The sequence below is a fragment of the Mobula hypostoma genome, chromosome 16 (assembly GCF_963921235.1).
Source record: "Mobula hypostoma chromosome 16, sMobHyp1.1, whole genome shotgun sequence".
Classification (NCBI taxonomy): Eukaryota; Metazoa; Chordata; class Chondrichthyes; order Myliobatiformes; family Myliobatidae; genus Mobula; species Mobula hypostoma.
In genome coordinates, this window is record NC_086112.1 from 11,160,274 (window position 1) to 11,180,596 (window position 20,323).

The 20,323-nt window shown below is 43.9% G+C and overlaps 1 pseudogene; it reads left to right on the plus strand.

Annotated features, from left to right (window-relative positions):
• Window positions 1-2,240: 2,240 nt before the first annotated feature.
• Window positions 2,241-20,323, plus strand: part of LOC134357621 (Y-box-binding protein 1-like) — a 30,062-nt pseudogene continuing 11,979 nt past the window's right edge.

Below are 20,323 nucleotides of genomic sequence, written 5' to 3' on the forward strand. Positions count from 1 at the left end.
TCATGACTAGTGAATTATCCCTCTTAGTTAAAGAGGTGTCAAGATGGTTGCAGTGTGTCTGTGTGGTGGTGTAGTGGGTGTTGCTTGTCACTCTCACTTTCAGCCTTCACTGCTGGCTAGCAGTCTTGCAAAAAGGAGAGCTGGATGTATAAGTCTCTCCCTGCCAGTACACAGCCTCTCCACAGCAAGCCTCATGTAGTGCCTCCTCACTGACGGCACACAGAAAAGGAACTCCTTTCTGGCTCGGGCTGAACTACAGAGGGCGGGGAGGAGGCCTGGCCCCTGCACACGTAGCACACAGGCCCTCCGGTGTGTGGACACACCCTGGTGTTCATGAACCAGACCCCCAGTTATGGGTAGATAGCCCCACTGACTTGTGGACAGCCTCTGGAGAGGCAAAGTCTATGGGAGTAAATCCAGATGGAAAATCCAGAGAGGAGCCCCTAAGCCGGCTAAACGTCATGGAACACTCTTCTGGCAGCTCCTGCAGCCAAGCTGGTGCCAAACGTATTGATTCATAAGCTTTCCTTTGGACTACACTGGTGAGGCCGAGAGGAGGACCTTGCCAACTGGGCATCTGAGGATCTCCATACCTTCCACCCAGGCTTGTGATGACAGTGATCATCACCCATTGTCCTTCGAGACAGACGAATCCCAACCAGCCAGTTAATGTGAGCGACAGAAGTCAAGTGACTTGCAAGGAGCAAACAAGTGTTGTTCTGATACAACAAATCTTTCATACCTGTCAGATAAAGTGAATATGAAATATATTCCAGTTATCTCCACCAGAGGAAAATAAATGGTAAATAGCTTGTTTATGTATTTAGATTTAGTGAGTTGCTGCCGCAGTTAGATAAATGTCATTGCATAAAGCGTCTGACGCTTGGTAACACATCCTTCATGTCAAGCACAAACAATAAGAATGCATTCACCTTGTTTTTATGACCTTTGCACCTGTCTATTTACTTCATTACATAAACCAGACTTTCTAATTCTTTGAAAAGCTTTGCAAGAGAAAACAGCACTGGCTTCATTAGCAGAGCATTTTGAGCTGAATGAAAGTGGGTTTGATGTTTCTTTGTGTGCTCGGAAGATGTGTAGATCAGATGGTTGATGGTTGGGTTGAGATGTTCTCCGATCTTGGCAATTTACTTGCAAACATTTTGTCTCCATTTGAGGAGACATTGTCAGTGCACTACTAATTGTGTGGTTTTCTGTGAACAATTTGATAAACAAACACATAGACTTCAATCCTATTTACGAGCCGATGCAGGCAAAACTCCAGACCACAAGGCACGAAGTTCACCACACAGCTAATCAGCGATGAGATTTCCTCCCCACATCACAAATCAGTTTCTGAAATGATGTCCAATCAGCTGATTGAAAAGTATATAAAGACCGAAGTATATTCAGAGGATTCACAGTACACAGTGCTCACTGCACAGTGAGGATGTCCCCTCCCATGCAGACAAAACGTTTTACATGTAAATTGCCAAGATCAGAGTGATGGTACATGTTGCACAAAGCTTTCAAAAGCAGCATCCTCCATCAAGGTTCCCCACTATCCAGGCCATGCCTCTTCTCACTGATGCCATTGGGCAGGATGAACAGGAGCCTAAGGTCCCACACCAGGTTCAGAAACAGTTATTTATTATTTAGGCCCTTCCGGCCCTTCGAACTGCACAGCCAGCAATCCAACAATTAACCCTAGCCTTATGTGACAATTTACAATGCCCAATTAACCTACTAACTGGTACGTCTTTGGACTGTAGGAGGAAACCAGAGCACTCGGAGGAAACCCACACTTTCCATGGGGAAGACGTATTAACTCCTTACAGATGATGTCAGAATCAAACTCCAGCGTCCCGAGCTGTAATAGTGTCATACTAACCACTCAACCACCAGGCTCCTGAGCCAGCGTGGTTAACTTCCCTCACTTCAACACCGAACCAATTCCTTGAAAGACTCACTTTCAAGGTCTCTACAGCTCATGCTCTCCATGTTACTTGCTACTTTTTTATTTATTATTATGCTTGTCTTTTTCTATTTGCAAAATTTGTCATCCTTTCCTTGTTGGTTGTTTGTCTGTTGATGTTTTTGTGTCAGTTTTCACTCATTCTGTTGTGTTTCTATGTAGTAGTAGAATTGTGATCACTTGAGATGAGCATTAAGCTCTTTTGATGGGTCATTCTCTTAATGCAGAAGGCCTGTGCATGACTTTGTTTAACGTAGAGAGCATGATGCCGGGCAGCCACCACACGGACTACGGCAGATCGGGGTCAGGGTCCAGTGGCGTGGAATGGAAGACGAGTGCATACACTTCACTGCTTCAGACTTTCTCCGTCTGCCATTGTGATGTGTCATTATCTTTGGCCAACTCCACCACTGAGGTCTTGGTTGGATCACTCTTTGTCTGGATTCTCCCCCTTGAACTTACCGCCATGGTTGACCCTACCTACCAGGAGCTACTGTAAGCTCCAGATCGTTTCACTCTCGGGATCTCAGGAACTGACAAGCCTCCCCAAGGTGACAAGGCGATGATCTGCGAAGAAATTTCTTTGTATCTACAGTGAGTGTCTACAAGAAAATGGATCCCAGGGTCCTATATGATGACATCTATGTACTTTGATGATAAATTTACTTTGAACTTTGAAAATTCTGGAGGAACTCAGTAAATCAGGCAGCATCTGTGGAGGGAAATGAACAGCTGACATTTCAGGATGAGACCCTTCATCAAGATTGGAAAGGAAGCCAGAATAAGAAAGGGGACGAGTATAATTCACAAGTGTTAAGTGAGTCCAACTGAATGTCTCGGCCCAACACATTGATTGTTTATTCTCCTCCGTAGATACTTCCTGACTTGCTGAGGTCCTCCAGCATTTTGTGTGGGATACTGTAGGTGATTGCGAGACCAGGCGAGGAGGAGGATGGGTAGAGGTGAGCTGATGATGTGAGGGTGGGTGGGAGGTGATAGGTGGAAGAAGTGAAGGGATGAAGAGGAAGAAATCTAATAGGACAGGACAGTGGACCATGGATCACTGACCACTGGCACTGTAGAACATTGTGCTACCTCGCTGAGTCAATACTTCATATCAAGACCCCTCAACACTCTTCTGATGAAGAACTTGACTTTACCAACTTTCCTGCTTCTATTCATTTCATCATTTTATCAATTTGCCTGAGGTCCCCTCTCATTCTGAATTCCAACAAGCACAATCCTGGGTGACTCAGTCTTTCTGGGTTGTGCAGATGGACAGCCGGGAAGGAGAGGGGTGGGGAGTGGAGGATTGGTGTGAGGTGGAGTATGGTAAGTTTGGGAGGGAAATGGGAGGAGTGGGGTGAAAGGGGAGGAGAGGAGAGGGGTGGAGAGGGGAGGGGAGGGTTGGGGAGAGGAGGATTGGGTTGGAGAGAGGAGGTCTGAAACATGTCAGGGGCTGGGGGATGGACAAGTACCTTACAGACAGCAGTGAGAATTGAACTTTGATCTTTCAGCTGGCTTTTCAAATAATTCAAAATAAATCAAGATTTACAATAATTTTATTAAAAGAACATAATAATTCTATGTCAACAGGATTTAAAAAATTGACACAAAATAAGGGAAAGCACATTGTTACCAGATCATACCAGGCTAAACTGATGCATAATTTACAGTCTCTTCCTGACTTTTGATTTTTCCGAACCTGGCCTGAATGTGGAGTTATCCCCTATGTCATCAGACTGAAAGTCGATCTTGGCAAGCAGTTAAAGTTCCCTGACTTCATTGCATCATCATCACTGAGGCCTGGCATGGTCATTCTGTCAGAAACCTCGAAGCAGGTGGTCACGGTGAAACTGACAGTTCCTTGGGAGGACCGGATTGAGGAGGCATTTGAGCATAAGAAAGCCAAATACCAGGAGCTGGTAGAGCAGCATCAGAGATGGGTCTAGAGGGTAGATTGTGAGCCTGTAGAGACGGGGTGTAGGCTGCTCACTGGGTAGAACCTACTCCCTCCTTGGCATTACAGGGACTGCAAAGACAAGAGCCATGAGGACCGCCAGTGAGGCTGCTGAGCGAGTCTCCAGATGGCGATGGATCAAGAGGTGTGACCCGTGGACCAATGCTACTGGGACACAAGCCAGGGCCTGATCTACCCTGGCTGGGTCGCCTGGGCGAGGGTGTCTGATGTTGAAAGATCGAAACACCCGATGACCCTGGGTTACATCACTGATAATGTGCTCCAGCACATCCTTGGAGGTACCTCAGCATCACTATTCAAAGAATCTCACCCTTGGGCTAAAATGTTTAATGTACTTAAAGCTGCGTTTCTGCAAATTATTGTCCTCTTTTGATCTCATGGTTTCCTAACTTTAACCAAGAACCACCTTTTGAAGGTGATGGTGTGCACTGTAAGGGCATGGATCCTACTTCAATTTTAACTTAAAATCAATCCCTAACTACCCTTACTTATAATGCTCTTTAATCAACAAAACAATTCTGCCTCTGGTGTAGTGATATGAAGTTGTGACAATCGATCATGGATTATCCTGCAGAGTGTGTAAAGGATGATATACTGAGGAGCTAATGTATTTTAAATAACATAGTTAACTTTGAGTCGAGCAAATCAATTTCCTTATTTTCAGACATTAACCAAGTACATTCACTTCTCCTGTCTCTATCATTGCTGTCTTTATTTTTCTGATCTTCCTGTGGATAATTCAGAATCAGAATCAGGTTTATTATTTATGGATTTGTTTATTTATTGAGATATAAGGAGGAGTAGGCCCTTCCAGCCCTTTGAGCCACTGCCCATCAATCCCTTCCTTTAATCCGAGCCTAATTATGGGACAATTTACAATGACCAATTAACCTACCAAATGGTACAGCTTTGGACTGTGAGAGGAAACTGGAGCACCGGGAGAACGTACGGAATCCTTACAGGCAGCAGCGGGAATTGAACCTGGGTTGTCAGTACTGTAAATCGCTGTGCTAACTACTACACCACTGTGCCACCCAATGCTGACTTATCACTGATATATGCCACAATAATTAATATATAAAAATACTGTAAATGGTTAATCAGTCATTCCAAATGGACCCTAGTTTTTAGAATCTGGGAGTGAAGTTGATAGGAATGAGGGGAGGTTAAATTGGATTGGCCTAAATGGGTGTTTGATAGTTGCTGTGGAGCTGATATGCTGAAGGGCCAGTTTCCACGCTCTGTCTTTCCATAAGTCAACAACTCTATAAATAAGTAGTGCAAAAGGAGAGGTTATATTCGTGGAACCATGGTCCATTTAGAAATCTGATGGCTGAGGGGAAGAAGCTATTCCAGATACATTGTGTTTGTGTGCTCAAGCTCCTGGAGAGAAGAGGGTATGTCCTAGGTGGTGGGGGGTCAGAGATCTACCAAAGTTCAGGAGAGAGAGAGGGAAAAATGTACAGCTTCAGGCAAGGGTGGTCTTTCTCGGCTGCGCGGGAACAGTAAGTGTCAGCGTCAGAGGCCTACCAAAGGTCGGAGTGAGAATACAAAAGAAGCGACTTTGGGTAAATTCGATCTCCTATTGACAGCTCAGGTGCGGTAAGTGTCGGTGTCAGAGCTCTATCAAAGGTTGGGAGAGAGAGAGGTAAAAAAGAGCACCTTTGGATGATGGCGGTCTTTTTCGGCCGCGCAAACGCAGTTAGTGTCAGCGTCAGAGGCCTAAAACTCAGCAGCAAATAAAAGGAGGGCAGGCAAGCGGTGCAGCCTTTGTTGGAATGTGACTGTGATAGAGTGGGAAGGCTTTGACTTAACAATCTTCGGTGAGAGCAGGCAGAGGCACAGTTAAGGAGAAGTAAACCTTTTCTGTAGAACATAGTCAGGATGGAATGCTCCTCCTGTCAGACATGGGAGTTCAGGATACCTGACGGTTTCCCTGATGACTATGTCTGTGGGAAATTCAGCTCCTGACTGACTGGGCCAAGGAGTTGGAACTGGAGTTGGGTGTACCCGGGAGGCTGAAGATGTTGTAGATGAGACTTTTGAAGAGGTGGTCATACCCAGACCACAGGCTTCAGACAGTAGATGGAGAGGTAAGGGTCCAGTGCAGGGTTCCTTTATGGCCATTCCCCTTAGCAACAAGTATGCTGCCAGGCAGGGATAACCCATCAGGCACAGCAGCAGCCTGGCACTGTGGCTCAGCAGGGAAGGGTAAAGGCAGGCAGAGTGGTAGTGATAGGGGATTTGATACTTCTGGGACAAGCAGGAGATTCTGTGGCTGCAAAAGGGACTCCAGGATGGTGTGTTGCCTCCTGGGTGCTAGGGAGCAGGATGTATTGAAGTACTGCAGGATATTCTCAAGAGGAAGGTCCAATGACATAGGCAGAAAAGGGGAAGAGTTCCTATACAGTGAGTACACAGAGTTAGGATAGAAGGTGAAGAGAAAGACCTCCAATATTGTAATCTCCGGATTACTCCCGGTGCCAGGGGCTAGTGCAGGTAGGAATGGAAGGATAGCACAGATGAATGAGTGGCTGTGGGGGACTGTGCAGGGGAAAAGTTTTCAAATTTGGATCACTGGAAACTTTACTGGGTAAGGAGGGAACTGTACAAGAGGTACGGGTTGCACCTGAGCTGGAGGGAAACCTGTCTTGGGGGATTTCAACTTCCCTGATATAAACTGGGCCCTTCTTAGTGCAAAGGGTTTAGAGGGGGCAGAATTTGTTATGTGTATCCAGGAGAGTTTCTTAAATCAATATGTAGATGGTCCAACGAGACAAGGGGCTGTTCGGGACCTGGTGTAGGTTAATGAGTCTGGCCAGGTGACTGACCATTCAATGGGTGAGCAGTTAGGAAACAGTGACCACAGCTCCTTATCTTTCATGATAGCTATTGATGATGATAGATCTGGTCCTTGCAGGAGAGTTCTAAATTGGAGTAGGGTAAATAACGAGGGCATTAGGCAGGAACTAAGAAGAGCTAATTGGGAATGTGTTTTTTTGGCAAGTCCTCATCAGACATGTGGAAGATGCTTAAAGATCCTCTTTGAAGGAAAGACATGGATGGAAAGATAAAAGAACTCTGGATGCCCAGAGAGGTGATAGATTTAGTCAAGAGAAAAAGGAAAAGTATGTAAAGCTTCAGAAGTTAGGATCAAACGAAGCACACAAGGAGTATAAAAAAGCCAGAAAAGAACTAGGAAAGGAATTAAGAAAGCCAGGAGGGGCCATGAAAAGTCCTTGACATGTAGGAATGACATGGATCCCAAGGAATTCTATACTTACATCGAGAGCAAGAGGCTAAGTAGGGGGAGAGAGTAGAACAATTCAAGGATAAAGAGGAGAAAATTTGTGTGGATGCAGAGAATGTGAGTGAGGTACTTGATGAGTCTTTGCTTCGGTATTTACCAAGGAAAAGGATATGGAGGACTAGGAGATCAGTGTTGAGTGTATAAACTTATTAAGGTGTTTAGAGGTCACGGAGGAGGAAATTTGGGTCTCCAAAAGAATAAGTCACCAGGGCCTGATGGGATTTACCCTATGTTATTGAGAGACGCAAGTGAGGAGATTGACCAGTATCTTCATGTCCTCTCAAACGACAGGCGGGTTCCTGGAGGACTGGCAAGTGGCCAATGTACCTTATTTCAGAAGGGAAAAAGGGAAAATCTTGAGAACTATAGACCAGTGATTCTCTTGTCAGTTGTGGGGCAATTGCTGGAGAAAATTCTTAGGGATAGGATATAAGGTCTCTTGGAAACCCCTGATCCAATTAGGGAGAGTCAATCTGTCTTACCAACTTGATTGAGTTCTTTGAAAAGATGACCGGAGAGATTGATGAAAGTACAACTGTGGATGTTGTCTATGTAGATTTTAGTAAGCCGTTTGACAAAGTCCCTCTTGGACGGCTAATCCAGAAGATTAAGATGCATGGGGTTGACAAGAAATTGGATGTCTGGATTCAGAACTGGCTCGCACATAGAAGACAAAGAGTGGTGGTCAAAGGAACTTACTCGAGGTGGAGGTCTGTAGTTAGTGGTATTCCACAGGGATCTGTGCTAGGACCTCTGCTGTTTCTGGTGCATATAAATGAGCTGGATGAAAATATAAATTTGTGGGTTAGTAAGTTTGCAGATGATACCAAGATTGGTGGAGTTGGGGATAGAGTAGCAGACTGGCAAAGAAAACAACATGATATAGACCGGCTGCAGATGTGGGCAGAGAAATGGCAGATAAATGTGAGGATTTCCTCCTTGGTAGAGCGAAAGCAAGAAGACACTGTTAAGGGCAAGCCCCTTAACAGTGTTGCTGAGCAGCGAGATCCAAGTTCATTGTTCCATGAAAGTGGCTCCACAGGTCAATAGGATGGTTAATAAGGCTTATCAAATGCTTGCTTTTATCAGTCAAGGCACTGAGTTCAAAAGTCAAGAGGTTATGTTGCAGCTTTATAAAACTCTGGTAAGGCCTCATCTGGAATAATGCATATATTTCTGGTCGCCCCACTATAGCTTTGCTATGGCTTTGAAGAGGGTGTACTAGAAGTTTGTCAGGATTGGGCCTGATTTAAAAGGCACATATTTTCATGAAAGGCTAGACAAAATGGGGTTGTTTTCTTTGGAACGGCAGAAGCTGAGGGAAGATTTGATAGAGGTTTATAAAATTATGAGAGACATAGATATAGTCAGGAAATATCTTTTTCCCAGTGTAGAAATGCCCAATACCAGAGGACATGCATTGAAGGTGAGAGGGTGTCGGTTCAAAGGAAATGTGAGCGGTAAGTTTTTTACTTAGAGTGTGGTGGATGCCTGTCTGGTATGGTGGCAGGGACTTTTAAGAGATGTTTAGATAGGGACATGAATGTGAGGAAGATGGGGGGATATGGACATTGAGAGGGAAGGAGGGATTAGTTTTTGGGTTATCTTAACTTTACTTTTTGTGGTTCAGCACAATATTGTGAGCTAAAGAGCCTACTCCGGCACTGTGCTATGTTCTGTATTAATGACGGATGCCATCTTTTTGAGGCATCGTCTTTTGAAGATTTCCTTGATGCTACTATCTGAGTTCATATCCCTCTGCAGCTTTATTCTGACCCCATGCATGGGCATCTCCACACCAGATGGTATAATTCTTGGTTCTGACTAACTTTTCCTAGTTCAGATTCCATTGGTATTAAGTCGGATAGCACTAATGAGCAGATGTTTTCATCGCAATGTGTGATTTAAGCACGTTGCTGTATTATTTGAAACCGTGCAGGACATACAAAAGATTCATGTTACTGGGCCTTCGAATGATTTCAGAAAGCATTCTGCGCAAGTTGTGGTGATGATCGCTTCAGGGCATAATCATGAAGACATGTGACTTTGTATTTGGAAGCAGTGATGCAATTCACTCCTAAGGTATTAACTGCTTGCAGGAAGCCCCTCTGAATACAGATGAGAGGGATTTTCTGATGCAGCACTGGAGATCTGCCAAGATAGGACAGAGCCATAGAATGCTACAGCACAGAAACAGGCCCTTTGGCCCACCTAGTCCATTCTGAACTGTTATACTACGTAGTTGCATCAACCTGCACCTGAACCATAGCCCTCCATACCCCTCTCATCCATGCACATTCAAACTTCTCTTAAATGTTCCAAACAAACCCTCACCCACCATTTCTGCCAGCAGTTCTGTCCACACTTGCACCACCTTCAGAGAGAAATTGTTCCCCCTCAGGTTCCCCTTAAATATCTCACCTTTCACCCTTAACCTGTGACCTCTAGTTCTAGTCTAACCCAAACTCAATGGAAAAAGTCTGCTTGCATTTTCAAGATGAAGAGAAGCTTGTTTTGCTGTTGTCGTTGTGTTGCTTGTTGTGTTCTGTGTTGTCCTGCCGAGCATTGCAGGCATGCTATGTAGGTGCTGGAATTTGTGGCAACACTTGTGGGCTGCCCCCAGCATATCGTTAGGTGTATTTCAATGTACATGTGACAGGTAAACCTGAATCTTGAATCTTGATTAACATGCAAAAGGAAAAGAGAAAGCAGTTAGTCAAGACCTGAGAACAAGAAATGAAAGGGTTACTGTATGATGAGCGTCTGGCAGCTCTTGGGCTGTATTCCCTGGAGTTCGGGAGAATGAGGGGGGAATCTCATAGAAATATTCCAAATATTAAAAGGTCTGAACAGATTAGATATAGCAAAGTTATTTCCCACGGTAGGGGATTCTAGGACAGGAGGGCACGACTTCAGGATTAAAGGACGTCCATTTAGAACTGAGATGTGGAGAAATTACTTTAGTTGGAGGGTGGTAAATCTATGGAAATTGTTGCCATGAATGTCTGTGGAGGCTAAGTCATTGGTGTACTTAAGGCAGAGATAGATAGGTACTTGATTAGCCAGGGCATCAAAGGGTATGGGGTGAAGGCTGGGAGTGGGGATGATTGGAAGAATTGGATCAGCCCGTGATTGAATGGCAGAGCGGACTCGATGGGCCGAATGGTTTATTTCTGCTTCCATATCTTATGGTCTTATAGTCTAATTCCTCATAAAGGAGCACAGGAAATTAGGAAAAGGAGAAAGCCATCTGGGTCTTTCAAATTGACTCTCCATTTTGATATGATCATGGTTGATCTACCTCAAGCTGCAATCGCTCTACTGTTCTACGTGCCTATAACACTCGATCTCTGAGAGGAGATTTGACAGACATATCCAAAATTATGAGGAGTATAGATAGGGTAAATGCAAGCAGGCTTTTTCCACTGAGGTTGGGTGGGACTACAACTGAAGGTCATGGGTTAAGGGTGAAAGGTGAAAATTTTAACATGAATATGAGGGGAAACTTCATCACAGTAGGTCGGGAGAGTGTGAAAAGAGCTGCCAGTGCAAATGGTGCATGCAGGCTCATTTTTAATGTTTAAGATCAGCTTGGATAGATACATGGATGGTAGGGGTATGGAGGGTTACGGTCCCAGTGCAGTTCGATGGGAGTAGGCAGTTTAAATTGTTCAGCACAGACCAGATGAGCCAAAGGGCCTGTACTTCTCTATGGCTCTATGACTTTATGACACCTCATCTTTCAACAAATCATATCCTCCACTTTAAGTACTTCAGATGAACTGGATACCACAGCTCACTGGGTAGAAAGTTCCACAGATTCACTGCCCTCTTTGAGAAGAGATTTCTAACTCTGTCTGTTTTAAATGACCTTAATTATCTTAAAGCTATATTCAGGCTCTAGTGGGAGTCTACAAGAACATGGCGGATCCAGCCCAGTGCATCTCGGGCACAGCCCTCCCCATCATTGAGCACACTTATAAGGAGGTGCTGTCACAAGAAAGCAGTATCCACCATCAAGGACCCCATCTATCCAGGCCTTGCTCTCTTCTCACTGCTTCCATCAGGAAACAGATACAGAAGCCTCAGGACCCACACCATCAGGTTGAGGAACAGTTATTACCCTTCAACTTCTGAACCAGCATGGATAACCTCACTCACCTCAAAGCTGGATTGTTTCTACAAACTATAAACTCACTTTCAAGGACTCTGCAGCTCATGTTCTCAGAGTTCTATAATTATTTACTTTTCTTTCTCTATTTATTTACTTATTTCACAATTTGTCCTCTTTTGCACGTTGGTTGCTTTTCAGTCTGTAAGTCCAGTTTCACACAACCTACGAACTCACTATCAAGGACTCATGATCTCACTTTTACTTATTTCCCTATTTTTCAAATTTGCACAGTTTCTCTTTTACACATTGGTTGTTTATTTCAATTTGAATTTGAATTTACTTAAATCTTACTTTCGTTCCAAAATGTGAGAGAGTAAAAACGGCTGTGTTAAGACTGTCGCAATGTACAGGCATGTAAATTTATCAGTCTAATGGCTTGGAGAAAGAAGCTGTCCCGTAGTGTGTTGGTCCTGGCTTTAATGCTGTGGTACCATTTGCTAAACAGCAGCAGTTTACGGTTGAGGTGACTGGTGTCCCTGATGATCTTCCAGGCTTTCTTTACGCACCTGCTGGAAGGAAAGTTCACATCCACAGATGTGCTGGGCTATCCGTACCACTCTCTGCAGTGCCCAGCGGTCAAAGTTGGTGCATTCCTGTACAAGGCAGTGATACGGCCAGTCAGGATGCTCTCAATGGTGCCCCTGTGGAAGAGTTCGAGGATTTGGAGCTCATGCCAAACTTCTTCAGTCTCCTGAGGTGGAAGAAACACTGTTGTGTTTTTTTTTGCCACATAGCCGGTGTGTACAGTCCAAGTGAGATCTTCAGTGATGTGTATACCCAGGAACTTGAAACTATTCACCCTCTTATCTGCAGTCCGATTGATGTTGATTGGGGCCAGCCTGTCTCTATTCCTACTTGTGTGTAGTTTTTCATTTATGTATTTCTTTGTTCTATTGTGAATGTCTGCAAGAAAATGAATCTTTGATAATAAATTTACATTGAACTTTTTGCTTCACTTCCAAATGATCTCTGCACACCAACAATTGGTATTGGTACTGGTTTATTATTGTCACATATACGTTAAAAAGACATCTTGCATACTGTTCATACAGATCAAACCATTATCCGGTGCATTGAAGTGGAATAAGGTAAAATAATGATAATGCAGAATAAAGTGGTTTGTTATTGTTCTCAGCAGGCCAGGCAGCATTTATGGAAAAGAGTACAGTTGATGTTTCGGGCCAAGACCCTTCAGCAGGACTGAAGAAAAAAGATGAGGAGCAGATTTCAAAGCTGGGGGGAGGGGAGAGAGAAACACAAAGTGATAGGTGAAACTGGGAGGAGGAGGGATGAAGTAAAGAGCTGGGAAATTGATCAGTGAAAGAGATACAGCAACTCTCCCATCCAGTTACTTGTAAAATCGCCATCCCCTTCTCTCAATTCCTCCGTCTCCGCCACATCTGCTCTTAGCATGAAATTTTTCATTCCAGAATGAAGGACATGTCCTCCTTTTTCAAAGAAAGTGGCTTCCCTTCCTCCACCATCAATGCTGCGCTCAACCACATCTCCTCCATTTCACGCATGTCAGCTCTTAGCCCATCTTCCCACCACCCTACCATGGATGGGGTTCATCTTGTCCTCACCTACCACCCCACCAGCTTCCATGTCCAGCACATAATTCTCCAGAACTTCCGTCATCTTCAGCGGGATCCCACAGCCAAGCACATCTTTCCCTCCCATCACCCCCCCCCACCCACTTTCTGCTTTCTGCAGGGCTCACTCCCTACATGATTCTCTTTTCCATTCGTCCCTCTCCACTGATCACCCCCTTGGCACTTACCCTTGCAAGCGGAACAAGTGCTACACCTGACCCTACACCTCTTCCCTCGCTACTGTTCAGGGCCCCAAACAGTCCTTTCAGGAGAGGCGACACTTCACCTGTGAATCTGTGGGGTCATATATTGTACTTGTGTGGCCTCTTGTATATCGGTGAGACCTCACGCAGATTGGGAGACCGCTTCGCCGAGCACCTACACTCCATCTACCAGAAGAAACGGGATCTCCCCGTGGCCACCTATTTTAATTCCACTTCCCATTCCCATTCTGATATGTCAATTCATGGCCTCCTCCACTGTTGTGATAGGGCCACACTCAGGTTGGAGGAACAACACCTTATATTCCGTTTGGGTAGCCTCCAACCTGATGGCATGAACACTGATTTCTTGCACTTCCGTTAATGCCCCCCAACCCCCTCTCCTTCACCATTCTCCTTCCCCTTTCCCTCTCACCTTATCTCCTTGCCTGCCCAACACCTCCCTGTGGTGCTCCTCCCCCCTTTTCTTTCATCCATAGCCTTCTGTCCTCTCCTGTTAGATTCCCCCTTCTCCAGCCTTGTATCTCTTTCCCCAATCAACTTCCCAGCTCAATACTTCACCCCTCCTCCTCCCGATTTCACCGATCACCTGGTGAAACTGGGAGAGGGTGAGGGGTGAAGTAAAGAGCTGGGAAGTCGATTGGTGAAAGAGATAAAGAACTGGAGAAGGGGAAATCTAATCGGCGATGGGCAGGTGAAGAGATAAGATGAAAGAAGGAAACATGGTGAAGAGGGGGGCAATTACTGGAAGTTCCAGGAATCGATCTTCAAATCAGAATCAGATTTATCATCATCCATATATGTCATGAAATTTGTTTTTTTTTGTGGAGCAATACAGTGCAATACTTAAAATTATTACAATACTGTGCAAAAGTCTTAGGCAACCTAGCTATATAAATGTGCCTAAGACTTTTGCACAGTACTGCATATTGTCCAGGAAAAAAACGATTCATATTTGGAATTTTTCAAAACATCAGACAGTTTGCTACTGCATCTCACCTGCTGCTCAATTCTCAACAGATTTTACACACAAGAGATTCGGCAGATGCCTGAAATCCAGAGCAACACACCCAAAATGCTGGAGGAACTCAGCAGGTCAAGCAGCATCTATGAAAAGGAATAAGGAGACGACATTTCTGGCTGAAGGTCCTTGGCTTGAAACATCAACGCTTTATTGCTTTCCAGCATTTTGTGTGCGTTATTCTCAATGGATTTCTCAGGTGAATTCACATTGTCCACTCTGTCCACAAATAGTTCACCTGATCTGCAAACCTTTGAACATTAGTCACATATTATTCTTTGGAGCGTAGAAGGTTGAGAGGGGACTTAAAATAGATAGAGGTGTTTAAAATTATGAGGGGAATTGATAGAGTTGACATGGATAGGCTTTTTCCATTGAGAATGGGGGAGATTCAAACAAGAGGACATGGGTTGAGAATTAGAGGACAAAAGTTTAGTGGTAACATGAAGGGGAACTTCTTTACTCAGAGAGTGGTAGCTGTGTGGAACGAGATTCCAGCAGAGGTGGTTGAGGCAGGTTCGATGTTGTTGTTTAAAGTTAAATTGAATAGATATATGGACAGGAAAGGAATGGAGGGTTATGGGCTGAGTGCAGGTCGGTGGGACTAGGTGAGAGCAAGAATTCAGCATGGACTAGAAGGGCCGAGATGGCCTATTTCTGTGCTATAATTATTATATGGTTAACATGTGTTTTCTCAGTTGGGTTCACTTTCTACACTTAGATGGTACCTACAATTGCATGCAGCATGTTGGTTTCATTTGAACCAAGTGGATGAGCTGTCCTCTCCATCTTCTGTGCCCAATGTCGAGAACCATACAGTGAGTCATGCGCTGACCAATATTGAAATGCTTCTTCTCCATCAAAGAAAATGAGCTGCAGTGTCAGATCTGGCCTGCCCATAGTATTCTAAACAAAAGAAAAATAATTTAAATATAAATTATTTGTGTGCAGTTTTGGGCTCCTTATTTTAGAATGGATATACTGACATTGGAGAGGGTTCAGAGAAGATTTATGAGAATGATTCCAGGAATGAAAGAGTTACCATATGAAGAACATCTGGCAGTTCTTGGGCTGTATTCCCTGGAGTTCAGGAAAATGAGGCCGGGGTGGGGCGGGGGTGGAATCTCATAGAAACATTCCGAATGTTAAAAGGCCTGAACAGATTAGATATGGCAAAGTTTTTTCACATAGTAGGGGAGTCTAGGACAAGACGGATTGAATGACGTCTATTTAGAACAGAGCTCCAGAGAAATTACTTCAGTCAGAGGGTGGGAAATCTGTGGAATTTGTTGCCACGAGCGGCTGTGGAGGCCAAGTCATTGGGTACATTTAAGGCAGAAATAATTAGCTTCTTGATTATTCAGGGCATCAATAGTATGGGGAGAAGGCAGGGAAGTGGGGATGACTGGAAGAGTTGGATCAACCATGATTGAATGGCGGAGCAGACTCGATGGGCCGAATGGCATGCTTCTGCTCCTACACCTTATGGTCTTATGATCTTATATCAATGTTAAAGAAGTTGAAGAATCCTGAAGATATGTGTTGTCCAGGGTATCGTGAAGCCAGATGTGACTGGCTGATAGTATCTTAACCAGCAGCTGAGTAAATAGCAGTAATTTGTTGTAAAGAGACACTGACTGATTGTAAAAGGGATTTGGGCTCAGAAGATTGTGATTTAAGCTGAGCTGGAAAGCTTCTAGTCGATTATTGACATTTCATGCCTCAAGCATGGGCAATCAAGATTGTAACCTCATGCCTTGAAATAGAAGGAAGACAAAAGCGTAGGATAATTGTTTTTCAGCATAAATTATTCACATACAATGAATTCAGGTTAATTGGGACACATTGGGACCAGTACATTTTGGCTCAATTACACTGCTGCTCCAATTAGTTGAAATTTCATGGAAATAGTTAAAAGCTATAAAATAGACAAACTACCATTTAACTGAGTAACAAATTATGTATTTAAATAAAATACAAAACAAATTAGAACATTATCAATACTATTACAGCACTATAAAACATGCATTAGTTCCAAGTAATTATTGAATTCATCTGCTATGTTCTTTTGATTGAGTGTAAATGAACAGAATCAGTGGAGACCTCTAGTGCGGATAATGGACTGCCTTCATACAATGCTTTAGACGGTTGCATCCTCTAACTCTTCATTTTCATTTTAACATTCAAGATGATTGCATAATACTTTCAAATTTCACCATAATCTTAACTGGTTGAGGTAGGAAAATCATTTAATTTTCACTCCCAGACATCTCTAAAGCTTGAATGCTTGAAACCATTGTGGGCAAAACAGCCCTGAATTGTCTTTCTGCTTATTTATCAGCATTTATCAGTGACAAATGAAGACAACTAACACTGTTTAAGTACTGTTTGCTCTAATCATGGTGCAATGCGTAAAGGCCACGCGAGTGGACATGACTGACACTAGTTAGAAACTCTTCAGCAAAAGTCTCCTGCCCCAGTTAAGTGACATGGTGTCCACACATGATGCCTGACTTGCTGAGTTCCTCCAGCACTTTGTGTATGGTGACCAAACACAGCCTTGGTCCAGATCATCTTCCTCACCATGGTCTCAGACTGGCATCTGAAGTTTGATCTTGGCAAGCAATTAAAGTTCCCTGACTTCATCACATCATCGTCACTGGGGCTTGAAATGGTCATTCTGTCAGAAACCTCATAGCAATTGGCCATGGTAGAACTGGCAGTGTCTTGGGAGGACTGGATTGAGGAGGTGTTTGAACATAAGAAAGCCAATTACCAGGAGTTAGTAGAACAGAGTCAGAGACAGGGATGGAGGGCACAATGCAAGCCTAGAGAGCTGGGGTGTAGAGGTTTTGCCGGGTGCTTGCTGTGCACAGCCTACTTTCTCCTTGGCATTGCGGGGGCTGCAAAGAAAAAAGCCATCAGGACCGTCACAGAGGCTGCTGAACGAGCCTCCAAATGGCTATGGATCAAGAGGTGTGACCCGTGGACCAGTGCTGCTGGGACGCTAGCCAGGGCCTGATCAACCCTGGCTGGGTCGCCTGGCAAGAGTGTCTGTAGCTGAAAGACCTGAAACTTCCATTAACCCCACGTTACATCCCTGATCATGTGTCCCAGTGCACCTTGGATGTGTCTTTGCATTTGTAATTCTATTGTTATTTTAATTGGTATACAACGGAGAGTAAGTCTCTGGGAGCTTTGCTGATTCTTTCACGGTGGGTGGTGGGAATGCTGATGCTTTATGCTAGAATAATTGGGGGAGGGCTGATACTGTTGTGCATGGGAGGGGGTAGGGGCTTTGGGGTTCTTACATTAATTTTCTGTCATTCATCCTTTGGGATCTTTCTTCTGCTTCGAGTATGTCTGCGGAGTGTAAGAATTTCAGGCTGTATATTGAACACATTCTCTGAAATTAAATGGAACAATCAAACCATTGAACCATTGAATAGACCCTTTTGGCCCCTGAGCTACGCTGCCCAGCAATCCCCCAGTTTAAGACTTAGCCCAATCATGGGACAATTTACAGTGACCAATTGACCACCCAACTGGTACGTCTTTGGACAGTGGAAAGAAACCAGAGCACCTGGAGGATATCCTCACGGTGATGAGGAGAATGTACAAACCCCTTACAGGCAGTGGTGGGAATTGAACCTGGGTTGCCTGTGTTGTAAACCGCACGTTCACAGCAAGAATGCACAAATTTCCTTACATACAGCGGCGGGAATTGAACCTGCGTTGCCCATACTGTAAGACATTGTGCTAACCACTAAACTCCCATGCTGTCTATCAAGCTGAGGCCCTTCCTCTTATAATTTACTGTAACTCAAATTATATGCTGCTTATTGAAGGGATTAGCTGAATCATTACATGGAACTTCTAATGAGGATCTGATGGCTGCGAAACTATAAAACATTCACGTTGTTGAAAAAGTCAATTCCATGCGAGGAAACATTGCCAGGATCAATAACCCCTTAAAGCTCAGAAAGATGGCTTCAAAATTAGGACTACAAATCTCTAATGATAGAAACCTCCGGTCATGGTGTTTCATTGATAAAAAAGAATTACATTTATGTAGTGCCTTTAAGGTAGTCAAATATCTCAAAGCATTTCTCAGAAATTAAGGACCATTATTAAGGACGCCCAGCACCCAGGACATGCCCTTTTCTCACTGTTACCATCAGGTAGGAGGTACAGAAGCCTGAAGGCACACACTCAGTGATTCAGGAACAGCTTCTTCCCCTCTGCCATTCGATTCTTAATGGACATTGAACCCGAAAACACTACCTCACTTTTTTACTATATATTATTTCTGGGGGTTTTTTGCCTGATTTTTAATCTATTCAATATATGTATACTGTGATTGATTTACTTGTTCGTTTATCTATTTATTTATTTACTTACTTACTCAGTTACTTATGTATGTATGTATTCTTCTTCTTCTTCTATATTATGCATTGCCTTGAACTGCTGCTGCTAAGTTTAACACATTTCACAACACATGCCGGTGATAATAAACCTGATTCTGATTCTGAAATATTGAAAACAATGACATAAAAAACAGCTGTAAAATCGGACAGCAGGAATAGAGATTCAGATTTAGATTAATTTATTTACCTTATGTACATGGAAACATAATGTGAAATGTGTCATTGTGTTAACAACCAGCAAAACCTAAGGATGTGCTGGGGGCAGATCACAAGTGTTGTCACTCATTCTGGCACCAACATAGAATGCCCACAACAGCACAAACCATAACAAGACAGAGGAGAAGAATCAACAAAATAACAAAGCAAAATCAGCCCCTTTCTTCCTCCCTTCCACCCACACAAACTCCAGGACAGGCCTCGAGAACTCCAGTCCCCAGCCTTCAGCTTCTGGATTTCTGATCGACCTTCAGGCTTTGATCTTTGCATCAACCTCCACTCTATCCAATGATGGGACCTTGAACTCCAGACTTGTTGACTACACAGCTCCCATGCCTTCTGCAAGCACTGACATCTGATCCTGGGATCAAGCAACCAAAGAAAGCCTGACATCCACACTAAGCCACACAAAATGCTAGAGGAATTCAGCAGTTCAGGCAGCATCTGTGGTGAGGGAAGAACAGTTGATGTTTTGGGCCAAGACACCTTCATCAGAACTCCTGAATGACCTGGCTTCTTTAGGACTGATATGTCGACTGTTTATTCCCTTTCATAGAAACTGCCTGACCTGCTGAGTTCCTCCAGCATTTTGTGTGTGTGTGTTGCTCTGGATTTCCAGCACCTGCGGAATCCATTGTGTTTATCCATGGTAAGAGATAGATTTTGAAGAGATTTTTGGTTGCAAAGTAGAAGGTGTGTTTTAGCAAGTGATATAAAACACTTAAAGCACCACATTGAAATGAACAGTATCTTATACACAGTACAAAACCAATCCATCCTTTCCATTCTCCATATCAGCTTGTATACATCACCCAAGCCTGTTTATAACTCTCCTCCCTAATTCTGATAGCACAATCATCTATTCCATAGTTCGAGTACGTCCCTCAGAAATAAACCCTACTGCTGAATTTACTTTCTTTGATATGCCTTATTATTCAGCAGAGTTACTTCCAGTGATTTGTGTACCTGTTTTACAAATCTTTGCTGTGCTCTATCTCATCCAGATTCTTAATTTCAAGCAATTCAAGATTCAAGATTGTTTAATGTCATTTCCAATATTCAAGTGTGAAGGAGAATGGACCCATCGATGACCCCAGATACCTGCTTCCCTCAGGCCTCACACACAAAATGCTGGAGCAACTCAGCAGGCCAGGCAGCATCTATGGAAAACAGTACAGTCAACGTTTCCAGCTGAGACTCTTCAGCAGGACTGGAGGGAAAAAAGGATGAGGAGTAGAGTTAAAAGGTGGGGGAGGGGAGAGAGAAAGAAACACAAGATGATAGATGAAACCAGAAGAGGGAGGGATGAAGTAAAGAGCTGGGAAGTTGATTGGTGAAAGATACAGGCTGGAGAAGGGGGAATCCAATCATAGAGGACAGAAGGCCATGAAAGAAAGGAAAGGAGA